Source organism: Pongo pygmaeus, chromosome 13 (genome assembly GCF_028885625.2).
Source record: "Pongo pygmaeus isolate AG05252 chromosome 13, NHGRI_mPonPyg2-v2.0_pri, whole genome shotgun sequence".
Classification (NCBI taxonomy): Eukaryota; Metazoa; Chordata; class Mammalia; order Primates; family Hominidae; genus Pongo; species Pongo pygmaeus.
In genome coordinates this window covers 21,546,263-21,557,564 of record NC_072386.2, presented here as the reverse complement: position 1 = coordinate 21,557,564, position 11,302 = coordinate 21,546,263, and positions in this window count along the sequence as shown.

The window sequence follows — 11,302 nt, the reverse complement described above, 5'->3', positions numbered from 1 at the left end:
TTTTTGTATTTTTAGTAGAGATGGGGTTTCACCGTGTTAGCCAGGATGGTCTTGATCTCCTGACCTCGTGATGCGCCTGCCTCGGCCTCCCAAAGTGCTGGGATTACAGGCGTGAGCCACTGTGCCCGGCCTTCTCCTCTATTTGTAAGAATGTTTTGTTTCTCATAACTAATCTTGTCTATTTAATCTTTCTCTCTTTTTCCCCCCTTAATTTGGCTTGCAAGAGGTTTATTTTATTAGCTCTTTTTTTTTTTTTTCGAGACGGAGCCCTACTCTGTCGCCCAGGCTGGAGTGCAGTGGCACCATCTCAGCTCACTGCAACCTCTACCTCCTGGGTTCAAACGATTCTCCTGCCTCAGCCTCCCAAGTAGCTGGGGTTACAGATGTCCGCCACTGCACCCTGCTAATTTTTGTATTTTTTAGGAGAGACAGGTTTTCACCGTGTTGACCAGGCTGGTCTCAAACTCCTGACCTCAGGTGATCCGCCTGCCTCAGCCTACCAAAGTGCTGGGATTTCAGGCATGAGCCACTGTGCCCAGCCTTATTAGCTCTTTTAAAATACAATTTTTTTGGATTTATTTATCCTTTTTAGTTTTTTTTTCTTTCTTTTTGAGACAGGGTGTGGCTCTGTTGCCCAGGCTGGAGTGCAGTGGTGCAATCTCAGCTCACTGGAACCTCCACCTCCTGGGCTCAATCTACCCTCCCATCTCAGCCTCCCAAGTAGCTGGGACTAGAAGCGTACACCACCACGCCTGGCTAATTTTTGTAATTTTTTTTTTTTTTCAGAGATGGGGTTTCACCATGTTGCCCAGACTGGTTTCAAACTCCTAAACTCAAGTGATTCTCCCGCCTCGGCTTCCCAAAGTGCTGGGATTACAGGCATGAGCCACTGTGCCTGGGCCTTTTTAGTATTTTTGTTTTTTGTGTTTTTTGTTTTCATTTCATTAGTGTTAGCTTTAGTTATTATTTTCTGATTTGATTTCTTTTCTTATTCTTTTTATAATTTCTTGAAATAAGTGCTCCGTTTATTTTTCCTGTGCGTGTGTTGTTTAAAGCTTGCTATCTTTTTGACAGTATAATATATAATACAGGGTAATTGAGAGAGTTTCTCATGTTACGCTGTTTTCTCATTTCACATTTTTATTTTGTGAACATAGTATTTTCATTCTTTTTTTAAAAACCAGTTTTATTGCATTGTAATTTATATACAACAAATTGATCCATTTTAAGTGTACAATCCTATGAGTTTTGACAAGTGTTTTCAGTTGTGTAATTACCACCACAATTAAGATACAAAACATTCCTATCTCTCCCAAAATCCTCCTATCCCTTTGCAGGCACTCTTCTCCCACCTCCCCCAGCCCGTAACTTAAATTTCTCGTTTGATATCAGTACAGATGTTCCTTGACTTACGATGGGACTACGTTCCGAAAAACCCATCATAAGTAGAAAGTAATGTTAGTCGAAAATGCATTTAATACCCTGATAAACCCATCGTAAAGTCAAAGAATCCTAAGTTAAACCATTGTAAGTCGGGCATTGTCTGTATATAGCCTCTGGTTTTTAAGATAATATTTAATATTTGCCTGGTATCTCTTTCCATGTCTTTATTTTAAAATTTTATCACTTTAAGTGTGTTTCTCTTAAGTAATGTGTACCTAAATTTGATTTATAACAAAATCTGACAGTCTTTTAATGGTAGATTTCAGTCCACTTGTATTTACTGTAATGAGTGATGTATTTGATTTTCTTATTTCCATCTTACTTGTTTTAAAGTTTTTTTATATTGTTGTTAACTCTTCTTTTTTTAATCTTTGCTAGATTAAATAAATTACTACTCATTCAATTTTTCTCCTCATTAATTTGGAGTTTGTCATTCTATTAATAGTTACCATCCCTGTCCCTGCTCTCAGATAGATACACATGACTTTTCTAGTGTATGAAAACAACAGCTACTATTTCCAGAATACTTTAATTATCTTCTATTTCCTCCCCATCCCAATAAAATGTAATCTTTTTTATTTTTGAGACGTAATCTTTTTTATTTTTGAGACAGAGTCTCACTCTTGTTCCCCAGGCTGGAGTACAGTGGCACGATCTTGGCTCACTGCAACTTCCACCTCCTGGGTTCAAGCAATTCTCCTGCCTCAGCCTCCCAAGTAGCTGGGATTACAGGAGCCCGCCACCAGGCCCAGCTAATTTTTGTATTTTTAGTAGAGACAGGGTTTCGCCATGTTGGCCAAGCTGGTTTTGAACTCCTGACCTCAGGTGATCCGCCCACCTCGGCCTCTGAAAGTGCTGGGATTACAGGCGTGAGCCACCGCGGCTGGCCAAAATGTGATCTTTAGATTACTTTCACGTCCCTTCCTTTCTCCCCTTTTTCCTCCCCACCTCTCCCTGCCTTAGACTTCTGGAACACTTTTACCTTCCCCTTATCCCCACCGCCTGACTCCACAGTTTTCATGAGATAATTTAGTCCTCATTAGAATTTCCTTTATAGTGTGTTCCATCTGTTTCAAGAGTCCTTATTTAGCATGTATGTTACACCTCATAAACAGACATGGTTCGTTGCTCCCCACTGGTTTCTTGCCTCTTCTCTTCCCCTGTCTTGAAGTCTCTGTTAGGGTTCATTTGTTGTTTATTAGAGTCTCTTCTCAAAAGTATTTCTCAGATGAGTTACTCAGTGATTTTTGCAAATCTTTTTTTCTTCCTTGGCTGGGTATAGGTTGCAGGCCTTTTCTTTCATTAGCCCACATTCCATTTGGGGTTCTTTTAACTTTCAGGGTTGCAGATGAGAAAAAATAACTTGCTTTCTGCCTTAAAGTATGTAAGATTTCCTATATTCTTAGAGTTTTAGAATTTTTGCCTATATGTAGCTGAGTGTGTGTCTTTTCATTTCAACTGGAGCTGGAATCAGTCTTTCTTCAGTTTAGAAAAATTTCATCTATTATTTAATTATGACCTCTCCTCTCTTGTTCCTTTTTCTCCTGGAACCCACAGCATTTGCAGGTTAAGTCTACTGTATCTGTTCCAGGCTTCTACCTTCTACCACATATTTGCAATTCTATATTTTTGTGCTAGATTTTGACACTTTTTTTTCTATTTAATTTTCTAGACCTATTTTGGGGTTTCAGCAATGACTGTCCTCTCCTTTGATTTATCAATGGAAATTTTTAGTTCTGAGATCACATTTTCTAGTTCAAGGAAATCTTTTGTGTTTGAGCTTCACACATATCTCTTCCAGGCTCTCATTTTTTCTGTCAGGGATTCAGCTGTCTCTGCCAGCAGGTTCCTCTGCCCTCTGGTTTTTCTGCATTCTCCCAGCCTCAAGGGCTGAGAAATTAAATCCACTATTAGTTTTGCTGGGAGTTAAGACCCAGAAGAGTCATGATTGTCCTTGGGAAGCAGGCTGTCTCTCAGACTTGCTTTCTTCCTGAAAGTCCTTACTTTTGGCTCTGAGGCTGTTTTCCAGAACTTGTCTATAAGGAATTCTCTCTGCTTGGAGCCCAGAGGAGCCCACTTAAAGTTTGTCACCTATAGCTGGAGTTGTCAGAGGGGGTGTGGAATGGAGAACCTCACTTGAGTTTCCTAGAATTCCCTTGCTCTGAGAGGTCTAAGTATCACTATTAACAAATACCAAGTCACCAAAACACTTAAAGCCAGGAAGTGTTGAAAGTAGTTACCTCTGGGAACTATGACTGGGAGTAGGAATTGGAATTGGGGGAGAGAGCCGTTTACTTTTATTTTTTCCCCATGCTAGGATTTCTCACCCTCAGCACTATAAATTTTAGGTGAGAAATTCCTTATTGTGAGTAGCTGACCTGAGTTTTGTAGGTTGTTTAACAGCATCCTTGACCTCTTTCCACTACCACCCCCTCCCCAGTTGTGAAAACCAAAAATGTTTCCAGAAATGCCCTAAATGTTTCCTGCAGGGGGTGGGGGGCAAAGTCACCCTTGGTTGAGAACCACTGTTGTGTAGCCTTTGGTTCTATTTGATTTTTTTTTTTTTTACCACGTGCACGTTATTTCTATAATTAAACATTTAACTGAGGTCACAAGACAGAAGAGGAAATATGAAGCTGTTATAAGGAACCAGAACAACTAAGTAGAGAATATACAGTAAAGGGTAGGGAAGCAAGTTAGCAAAGTGGGAAGAAATTGAATATAAATAAAAGAAGTAGAAATGAAGAAATGAGAATCGCTTAAATCTGTTCCCTCCTTGTAACAAAACCAAGCTGGAAGTTTAAACCCATCTTTGAGAGACTGCAGAGCAGGGCCAAAGATGGAGAGGCCCTGGCCGCATGGCTTCCAAAGACCCGCCCCACCTATAAGTAATTTCTTAAGAACCTCGTCAGGCTCGGTGGCTCAAGCCTGTAATCCCAGCACTTCGGGAGGCCTAGGTGGGTGGATCACGAGGTCAGAAATGAAGAGAGTATCTGAGTCTTGGAACTAGAAGAGCAGGATCCTGAAGTCCCACATACTCCTGTCACTGAGGTCCCTGTCAGGCCTCTGAGCCCAAGAAAAGCCATTATATCCCCTGTGACCTGCACGGATACATCCAGATGGCCTGAAGCAACTGAAGATCCACAAAAGAAGTTAAAATAGCCAGTTCCTGCCTTAACTGATAACATTCCACCATTGTGATTTGTTCCTGCCCCACCCTAACTGATCAATTGACTTTGTGAAAATACACCCTCCCCACCCTTGCGATAAGTACTTTGTGATATTCCCCCACCCTTGTGAATATACTTTGTACGATACACCCTCCCCACCCTTAAGAAGGTACTTTGTAATATTCTCCCCACCCTTGAGAACGTACTTTGTAAGAAGATCTACCTCCTGCCTGCAAAAAATTGCTCCTAACTCTACCGCCTATCCCAAACCTATAAAAACTAATGATAATCCCATCACCCTTTGCTGACTGTCTTTTCGGACTCAGCCCGCCTGCACCCAGGTGAAATAAACAGCCTTATTGCTCACACAAAGCTTGTTTGGTGGTCTCTTCACATGGACGTGCATGGCATTTGGTGCTGAAGACCCGGGACAGGAGGACTTCTTTGGGAGACGGGTCCCCTGTCCTCGCCCTAACTCTGTGAGGAGATCCACCTATGACCTCGGGTCCTCAGACCAACCAGCCCAAGGAATATCTCACCAATTTCAAATTGGGTAAGCAGTCTTTTCACTCTCTTCTCCAGCCTCTCTTGCTACCCTTCAATCTCCCTGTCCTTCCAATTCCAGTTCTTTTTCCTCTCTAGCAGAGACAAAGGAGACACATTTTATCTGTGGACCCAAAACTCTGGCGCTGGTCACTGACTCGGGAAGACAGCCTTCCCTTGGTGTCTAATCACTGCAGGGACGCCTGCCTGATTATTCACCCACATTTCATTGGTGTCTGATCACCATGGGGACACCTGCCTTGGTCATTCACCCACATTCCCTTGGTGGCGAGTCAATTGCGGGGACGCCTGCTTTGGCTGCTCACCGACATTGCAGCCCAGGGCTGCTCATCACCCCCTGCTCCGTGTCTCTACCTTTCTCTTTAAACTTACCTCCTTCACTATGGGCAACCTTCCGCCCTCCATTCCCCCATCTTCTCCCTTAGCCTGTGTTCTTAAAAACCTAAAACCCCTTTGACTCACACCTAACCTAAAACCTAAATGCCTTATTTTCTTCTGCAATACTGCTTGGCCCCAATACAAACTCAAAAATAGCTCCAAGTGGCCAGAGAATGGCACCGTCAATTTGTCTATCCTACAAGACCTAGATAATTTTTGTCGAAAAATGGGCAAATGGTCTGAGGTGCCGTACATCCGGGCATCTTTCACACTTTGTTCCCTCCCTAGTCTCTGTTCCCAATGCGACTTGTCCCAAATCCTCCTTCTTTCCCTCCCACCTGTCCCTTCAGTCCCAACCCCAAGTGTCGCTGAGTCTTTTGAATCTTCCTTTTCTACCGACCCATCTGACCTCTCCCCTCCTCCCCAGACTGCTCCTCCTCAGGTCGCTCCCCGCCAGGCTAATCAGGCTCCAACTCTTCTTCAGCCTCCACTCCCCCACCCTATAACCCTTCTATTACCTCCCCTCCTCACACCCGGTCTGGCTTATAGTTTCGTTCTGTGACTAGCTCTCCCCTACCTGCCCAACAATTTCCTCTTAGAGAAGTGGCTGGAGCTGAAGGCATAGTCTGAGTACATGTGCCTTTTTCTCTATCAGACTTTTCCCAAATCAGCCAGTGTTTGGGCTCTTTCTCATCAGACCCCACTAAATATATACAGGAATTCCGATATCTAACTTTGTCCTACAATTTAACCTGGAGTGACTTAAATGTCATCCTAACTTCTATCCTCTCCCCAGATGAATGGGAAGGAGTTTTTTCTCTAGCCCAATCTCACGCTGATAACCACCGGCTTCATGAGCCAGACCTCCATGAAGGCATTAGAGCAGTTCCCCGAGAGGATCCCCATTGGAACTATCAGGCAGATTCCCCAGGTATAGCTAGGCAAGATTACATGATTTCCTGCCTAGTTGAAGGGCTTAAAAAGGCAGCACACAAAGCTGTTAATTATGACAAGCTAAAGGAAGCTACCCAAGGTAAAGAAGAAAACCCAGCCCAGTTCATGACCCATTTAGCAGCAACCCTTAGATGCTCTACCGCCCTAGACCCGGAGGGGCCAGAAGGCCGCCTTATTCTTTTTTTTTTTTTTAAGATGTATTTTACTTTTATTTTTTTAATCTTTGGGCACAAAGATTTGACACATTATTTCAAAAGAATACAACTACTCATCCAGTGGGAATAAATTCAACAAACATTAATTGATGAGCAAAGTACTGGCTTTAAACAAATAAACTAAGTAAATTTTTTTCCCTTGGGTAATAAAATAAGAATAAAAGAAGAGACATTGGGTTAAGAACCCTTAGAGCAAAATAAAAATGCAATTGGTTTCTCAAAAACTTGCTTTTGACGTCTCAAAAAAAGTCACGCTAGGGAAATGAGCTAAGAAAGCACATTGTTATTTGTACGTGGTAGTGTGACATCCTTGCCGTATTGAAGGTAAGACTATCTAAAGGTCAAGACAGTACACAGAGACTATAAAAACAAAATTGAAATAAAAAGCAGGATAATAAAATGAAAGGAAAAGTAGAAACTGCCAGAAAGAAGCAGAAGCAGCACAACTGTCAAGGAGACAGTGTAAATTCAGATGCCATCAAGCTTTACCACAAAGAGATAAAGGAAAAGGCCAATTTTGATGACAAATGACAAAGTGTAACATCCAAAGAGAAATGGGGAAGAAAGAGGTCATATGTCCTCCTGTGAACATTTGAATAGTTCTCAGATACACTTAGTTTGAGCAGAATTATGTGATTGCTGAGTTCTTCCCTCTCTGTTTGGCAAAAATGATGGAAGTCTTGTCTCCAATTTTAACCCTATTTGCCTTTTTGCAACAATATGGCAGGTTGTTTACATGCTGGGTGGGGAAAGGGAAACTAAGAGTAAAAACCAACCAGTTGTTACTTTGCAAAATGGAAATGTAACTCTGAGGATTAAGCAAGCTTGACTGCTAACAAAATTAATTCCTGAACACTATGAAAAAGGAAAAAATGCATAGAAATTGATATTTTAAACGTTAAATATTCAGCAGTTTCTCTTATTTGGCAAAATCTTTTTGAAGCAAAGCTGATCTCATTTTGGTTTAGATCACATCAAAGAATTTCCACCAAAAATGACTGAATTATTGCTGTTTACTAAAATGGTTTTCATTCTGTGACATTTTTCTGTTTCAACCAAAATTGCTGTACTAAAAGTCATTTCTGGCACTGACCATCTACAGTTAGTGCAGACTCCATAAGTTAAGGGCTTAATCCTTCACAAATCTTCTCTTACTTCAGATTCCAGCTGTACTTTGGGGGTCCCCAGGTCACCCACACTTCTGAACAACTAGATATAAATTTGGTGATTCCCATGACCCTCTTAGTGTTACCGTGGGTCCTTGCTCACAGAGCTCCCAAGATGGTGGTGAGCCGCTTCCAAGATGGTGGCAAGCCTCATGTTCTCTGACTTGGGGTTCTTGGTCTCACGGATTCCAAGGAATGGAATCTTGGGCCATGTGATGAGTGTTATAGCTCTATTAGAAGCTCTGGGTCATGGAAGAGAACTGTGGAACCCAGTGACTAGTGTCCAGCTCTATTAGGACGAACCCAGGCACTTAGCCATGCAAGAACAATGGCAAGCCTTTAGCACGATCGGGAGTGGCAATGGGAGTCTCACTGGATCGGAAGCACAGCAGACACCCTGCCGGATCTGGAGGGATGGGAGTCAGCAGCAGGATGGGAGTCAGCGGCAGGTCTGCGACAGTGGCAAACAGCAGGGGTGGACAGCGAGCAAAAGCTCAGCTCGAGCCGTAACAAACATGGATCAGAAGAGTGCAGTTGCAAGATTTAATAGAGTGAAAACAGAGCTCCCATACAAAGGGAGTGGACCCAAAGGGGGGTTGCTGTTGCCGGCTTGAATGCCTGGGTTTATATCCCAATCCTTGTCCCTCCTGCTGTGCTCTCAGGCAAAAGATAATTGGCTATTTCTTTACCTCCTGTTTTTGCCTAATTGCCGTGTTTAAAGGTGGATGCGGTCACCTTCCCAGCTAGGCTTAGGGATTCTTAGTCGGCCTAGGAAATCCAGCTAGTCCTGTCTCTCAGTCCCCCCTCTCAACAGGAAAACCCAAGTGCTGTTGGGGAGGTTGGCTGATGACCGCTCTAACTGCTTCCTGCTGAACTGGGGCATAGTAGGGGTTGTGCAGTTTAGATTTCCTCAGGAGGGGCGCCTTCGATGTCACTAACATTGGAGCATGGGCAAGCAGGCTGGTCCAGGGGTCCGCGGTGGATCTTAGTCATGGACTGCATCTGGGGCTCCATTTGAAGAACCATTTGTAGTTTTACAGTTTCAATTCTGGAAAAGACAAACTTAACAAGGAGGTTAAAGATACATGGATTGAAATGTATGGCCTGCAGTGCGGGGGATTACTTCTTTGGCACACTTTACAGGCCCTGACTATCTGCTTGATAGTTTTGAAAGGCCTGGTCCAGTAAATAATAATTTGGCCATCTGATGGGTGCTATCAATGCCCAAGTGAAAGATTTGGTGAAGGGTTTTAAGTAATTTCCATTGGTTGGCTGCAGGCATAAGTATTTTTCCTTCTTCAGTGGCTAGCCATCCTGAGGGGAGGAAATTATGTCTTCTTGAGTTTCCTCATTCTATTTCTTCTTCTGAGTACTGGGGCTTGGTTTCCTGGAGGGGATTACCTCATACTAGGGGTCCTTCTATAAGCATTTCTAATGGAGGGTCCTGCCTTGCAGCTCTTTTGGCTTCAATATCCGCTTGGCGGTTCCTTTCTATTTCCCTTTCCTTTCCTTTCTGGTGACCCCTGGCAGTGTAAGACTGTCACCTCTTTGGGTTTCTGTACAGTCAACAGTAATCTCCTAATGGCTTCCAGATGTTTGATAGGTGTTTCCTCAGAAGTTAGGAATTCCCTTTCACTCCATACTGCTACATGGGCATGGAGGACTAGGTAAGCATACTTACAGTCTGTATATATATTTACCCTTTTCCCTTCTCCTAATTCTAGTGCCCAAGTGAGGGCTATTAGTTCTGCCAGCTGAGCACTAGTTCCTGGAGTGAGGGGATTACTTTCAAGTATTCCATTATCGAGGGGATTACTTTCAAGTATTCCATTATCACTGACCACTGCATACCCTGCTTTTCGAAGTCCTTTTTCTACAAAGGAACTCCCATCAGTATACAAGTTGAGGTCGGGATCAGTCACGGGAACCTCTAAAAGGTCCCCTCGAGTGGCATTGGTTTGAGCAATTACTTGTTGACAGTTATGTTCTATCTTTTCTTCATTGTCTGGAAGAAATGTGGCTGGGTTAAGAGTTGCACAAGTGCACAGTCGCAGCACTGGCCCTTCAAGTAATAGAGCCTGATATTTAAGTAAACGGTTGTCTGACAGCCACAAGTCTCCTTTAGCAGTGAGTATGCTGTTCACATCATGAGAGGTCCATACAGTAAGATCTCCTGTATTATTTTAACTGCTTCAGATACTAAGACTGCTACTGCTGCCACTACCCGTAAACAATGGGGCCAACCCTTTACCACTCCATCAATTTCCTTACTCAGGTATGCCACGGGTTGCAAGCTCATCCCTCGGACCTGTGTAAGGACTCCTAGAGCTATTCCTGTTTCTTCTGTGACATATAATGAAAAGTCTTGCCCCATTGGCAAGCTTAACACTGGGGCTTGGGTTAGGGCCTTCTTTAGGGCCTGGAAAGCTGCTTCTGCTTCAGGTGTCCATCTTACTAAATGGGTATTAGCTTTCTGAGTTTCCTTAATTAGTGTATATAATGGCCTGGCTATTTCGCTGTACCTGGGAATCCATATTCGGCAGAAGCCTGTTATGCCAAGGAACGCTCTTAGTTGCTTTTGGGTTGCCACCTTATTCTTAATATGCATTTTATCACCCAATCTGCTCCTGACATTAGGAAAAAACTCCAAAAATTGGATTCCGGCCCTCAAACCCCACAACAGGACTTAATTAACCTTGCCTTCAAGGTGTACAATAATAGAGAAGAGGCAGCCAAGTGACAACACATCTGAGTTACAGCTACTTGCCTCCGCTGTAAGACAACCCACAACCACATCTCCAGCATACAAAAACTTCAGAACATCCAAGCCACAGTTCCCAGGGGCTCCTTCAAAACCTCCTCGTGGACCTTGCTTCAAATGCCAAAAGCCTGGCCACTGGGCCTCAGAATGCCCACAGCCCAGGATTCCTCCTAGGCCGTGCCCTGTCTGTATGGGCCCCCACTGGAGGTCAGACTGTCCGACTCACATCGCCGCCATTCCTAAAGCTCCTGGAGCTCAAACCCAATGTTCCTTGGCTGACTCCTTCCCACATCTCCTCGGCTTAGCAGCTGAAGACTGACACTGCCCAATCGCCTTGGAAGCCCCCTGGACCATCACAGACGCACGTGACAGTCCCCAGCACTGCAGAGATCTGAGATCCAATAACAGTCTGCAGAGGTCTACTCACACCATAGCCACTGTTCTGGGATTCCCATTCCATTTAGGCCTCCTGATTGCCCCATGTGTCCTTACAATAAACACCGCTTCACTTAAAGAGTTGATTCCTTACAAACAAAGGCCTGGTAGACTTAGCGCGCCGAGTCAAAGAGATGGCCCCCCACTATGTGTTCCCAGTACTAGATTCACTTCTTAGTGCCATACGTTAAGGATCAAGCTGAAAGGGAGTGATGA